Below are 4,567 nucleotides of genomic sequence, written 5' to 3'. Positions count from 1 at the left end.
TTCTCTGGGTCTGCATTGAAGCACTTGAGACAGTAGTTCATGTTCAGACTCAGGTGTTTATTGTTTCTTATCAGTAAAACAGTCTCACTATTGTGAGTTTGGCAGCTTTTCCTTAGAAGGCACAAAATGGCTAACTATCTCTTGTTACAAGGTCTTTTAAGACTAAACTATCCAATTAAGAGCTGACACCTAGATTATTTTCCCTTTTAACCCAATAACTGATCCCAAAGAGCCCACAATGCAGACTTTTCTGCCCAACTACAAAATGCCACCCAAACCCATGAAGAAGAAGGAAGAAGAAGCATGAAGAAGAAACCCAGGACAACACCCTCTGCCCTCCATTTTGCTTCCATCCACAACATACTAAAAATCCCAAACCCTAAATTTCTCACCAACTGATACACCTACACTGCTCTCTATAATCCATTTCAAACTTTTGTGGATTCCAGTCTATCTCGAAGTCTAGGAAACTTTCTCCATGAATGAGGGTCAAAGTCAGTGCTCCTCTGTGGGTCAGGGCACCCCAGAGCAGACAGAGAAATATTCCTGGAGCTCTGGGTTTCCAGAGGCTGCTTGTCCTGCTTTGAGCAGCAATGTTGAAAAGTCAAATTGGTGTGGAAAATTCAAACTGGTGAGTATTAAGGTGGGATCTGGATTCCCAACCAAAATTAAGGGCTTTGAGAAACTAGTGATCTGTAAAAACATGGAGGTTGAGGACAAGGGCGAGAGAAGCAGGACTTGCCAGAGAAAAAAGGTGATTTTTTGTCACACACTTGAGTGGATATGAACTGTTCAGTCTCACAAATGACAAATGAGGCTAAAAATTTTGTTTCCTGTGGAGGTTGCATAAGTTTTAACTGGGAATCTTCAATACCCTGCATGTTGAGATGGGAAATTTTAGGACTGAAAGTGTAGAGGAATAATCCAGGGGGAAAGGTCTTTTTTTGAGAGGCATGATTGATAGCTGAAATCCTGGGAACCACAGTCATCTTTTTGCAGAAAGCTTTCCCTCAGCACACAGTTAGATTTTTGCCTTTATAAATATTGTCCTTTCAGGACATATTTGCTAAATCATGTCCAGTTCACTATCATTTGCCAGCTTCATTTAACTTCATTAGTGCTGTGGCCCATTCATATTGTTTAAAATGCATAGTGTTTCTTGGGAATGGCACATGTGAAATTATGCAAACTGTTTAGAATAGCTGCACCTCAAGCATTCAGCATGGGTAAGTTAAAAGGAATTTGAGAGAACTGCATTGTACTGACATGTTACATTAAGGTCAGTAATTAAGTAATGTGTGTGCACTCACACATATAAGACAGCAGGAGAAATGGATGGTAGCAAGCACCCTGGCTCCCAGGGGTGTGTGGCCATGTAGGGCCAAATTGCTCACTGCAGTGCTGCCTGCTTTGGCAGAGTTAGAGCAGAGCTGCCCTTTTTTTTGTTTCCTGTAGTGATGGCAGACAGATATGCTTATACTGAGCACAGTGCCATACTGCATGCTGCACAGCTATCTACAGTTTGGGTGAAATCAGCAGTGCTATGTCTGTTCATCTGAGATTTCATCTGGCCAGATTTTCAACAGATATTTCATATTAACATGAGTGTGTGTGTGTATATACTCATTTTTTAATTTTTCCAAACTGTAACTGTACCCTGATGTTGCCCTCTCCCTAGTAGCATCAGAATGGTACTGAGGAAGTAAATCCATTTTACCAATGCAAACCAAACAAAATTTATGAAAAAAGTGTATGCGAGAAAGTGTATGCCAGCCAATAATTTTGATGGGCTGTGGGCATTGCCCTTTGCTGCACAGAGAAGACTGGCTGTTCCATGCTGTCCTTGCACACAGTCAGGGCTGGAGCAGACCTCGGGCCATATGAGCGGCATTAACTGGCTCTTGTCCCACTTCTGGCTACAGGGAATAACCATTGTGGTGTTCTGTTTCCTTCCTTGCAGCTACAAATACAGGGGAGGGGATTGTGCTTGGCTTTAAAACCCTGCAAGTGCTTTCTTGTCCCTCCTGATGCGCAGATCGCAGCATCACTTCTGTGAGGTGAAATGCTTTCTGAGTCAGCAGCTTCTACTGAACCTGCTAATTGTTAAATATCTGTAATTAACTTCTAACCTCTCTCTCCCTCTTTCCCCCCCTGTAGTATATGGTAGAGATAATTCATGCTATTAATGTATAAAATATTGTAAGATCCCGGCTATGTCTTTTAACCACCCCAGCCAGGGGCAGAGCCTTATTCATCCAGCTCCCGGACCACGTTAAGATAATATCAGGTTCTTTAACGTAAGAATGGAACCTTCCCGAGTGATGATCACTGACTTCCCTGGAGCGCCAGGACCACTCAAGAGTGATTTGCACCTGGAAGATTGCATCTACTCCCGGGCGCCACCCTTTACATGTGAATGCCGACTTCTCCGGAGCGCTCTGACAACATCCAGACACCTGGATTGGACTTTAGTCTAACCCTGCACATGTATGGCCCCGGTTCTGCATGTGAAGGGACACAAAGGAACATTCGGTCATCTCAGCCTCAGGCGGAATAAACTGTATAAGAGCTCGCTGCGCAGAGCAGCCGGGGTGAACAGGGGAGACTCCGACATTCGGGGTCAGCTCCGTGTGTTCACCCAGCGCCCATCCCGGGCTCGGCGCTGCCCTTGGCTGTGGTGGTTTTTGCCGATCGAAATTCTGTTTCGCTGACATTTAATAAATCATTGCTAAATTTTCTTATAAATTTGGCTCTCAATTTGATCATTTATAACACCCCCCTTCCTTTAGTACATTCTTTGCTACTGTGCTAGTAATCCAGGCACCTACCCACATGGGAGTCACTCAGTTTGCTCCTGGATTGAGCATCTCCCTGTAACTTGTATTTAGTGGTTCAGAAGGGCAAGGCTTACAGTAAGTTTGTATTCTTCCAGAAAAGGGTGTGTATAAGGTCAAAGGCTAAGCATGTTATTGTAAAGACTGTTGAATAGTGCTTAAAACCATCAGGAAATTAACTGTTTATTCAATGAAGTGGAAGGCTGTGCTGGATTCCCTGGCAACAGGCTGAGGCACTGTGTTGTGATGCAAGCAATTGCTCTCTTTCCCCTAAAGGCTAAGCAGGAGCCAGGGCCGTGGTGTGAGATTGTCCCAGGCTCCCACAGCAGGGGCAGGATGGGTTGCCTTCACTCAATGGTGGACGGTCACAGAGGGGTGGGAAGTGCCACAGCATCTCCAGGCTGCTTTGCCATCCTGAGAGTTCTTCTCCCTAGAAAACCCCTGGCTGAAACAGCATGATTCCCACTGCCAAGCTGCACAAGCTGACACAGTAAGGGACTTCCCTTCCCCAAAAGGCAGCTTAGCTTTAAATACTGCCATGTTCCATGAACTTTTCATACCTTCTCCCCTTATTATTTAAATGCTCTAATTCTCTGAATTTCAGCTGGGGAGGTACTGGTGACTGGGCTAAATTTTGCAGTTTACCACTTTTGCTCATCCCGTTGTGTTTGGTAAGATGCTGACAGTAATGACAGTACAAAAGGCCTCACTTACATTTCAATCATTTACTGACACATGAAGTATTTTGCATGCCTTCTCTTGGTGATTTACAAAGCAATAAATTAAATAAAACTAAAGAGGGAACCATCACAAATGCTCCTTTCACGTTTCATGTCTCCTTCTCTCTGTCTGTGTCTCACACTTTGTGGGTATAATTACAGCTCATCTCCCCATGTTCCCCTAGCAGCAGATGAGGAGGAGGAGGAGGAGGATGGCTGCCTGTCTGCACCACTGCCTCGCTGGGAGGACATGGCAAGTGGTGCTGCTCTGCCTTCTGCCCCAAGGTGGGAGGAATGCTGCCAGGAGGGGAGCTTCTGCAGGATGACCCACAGCCATAAGTACACAGACAGGCTGTTTTGAAGTACCAGACAGGTTTCTCAGATGATCTCTTGGGGATTTTATTTGAGTTTTATAAGAAACATGCACACAATGTTGCCAGGTCTTGCACATTTTTGGTATGACTATGTTCTTGATCAGAATGATTTGTTTTTAAAACTGCCGCCCTAGTACAAGGGCCTGGCTTAGGTCAGCTGGAGAAGGGCCAGAAGCTTCCTGCACGTCTTCTCAGCAGAAGTAACAACTGAACTCAATTCTTGAGCCTCCTAGGCTACCAAAAGAAGGTGATCCCATTTCCAGTTCCTCAGACACGTCCTTCCTGGCAGGTGCTGGTCTGGGGCTGGAGCTTCTTGTCTCTTCTGCATCCCTACCTGGCAGGCCTTCTGACTCCAGTCTGCCAGGGGCCACAATTGTCTTGCTGTCTTTGATGAATAATAAATATAGTTTTCTACATCTTGTTACATAGGACTGGATTAGAAATCTCAATAGCAGTACCCACCTGCATTCCTTTAAGTCCCATCTTCAGATGTGTGCTTCCCCAGAAGTCCTGGCAGAGCATGACATGGGTCAGTGCTGTAGTGCTGATAGCCATGAAAATTGTAAAGTTACAAATAAGTGATTCAATGCCATCTAAGCTGTCCAAGCAAAAGGGAGACAGAAAAAGGCTAGTAGAGTAG

Source organism: Agelaius phoeniceus, chromosome 5 (genome assembly GCF_051311805.1).
Source record: "Agelaius phoeniceus isolate bAgePho1 chromosome 5, bAgePho1.hap1, whole genome shotgun sequence".
Taxonomy (NCBI): domain Eukaryota; kingdom Metazoa; phylum Chordata; class Aves; order Passeriformes; family Icteridae; genus Agelaius; species Agelaius phoeniceus.
The sequence above is the reverse complement of the archived record's forward strand: the minus strand, read 5'-3'. Positions refer to the sequence as shown.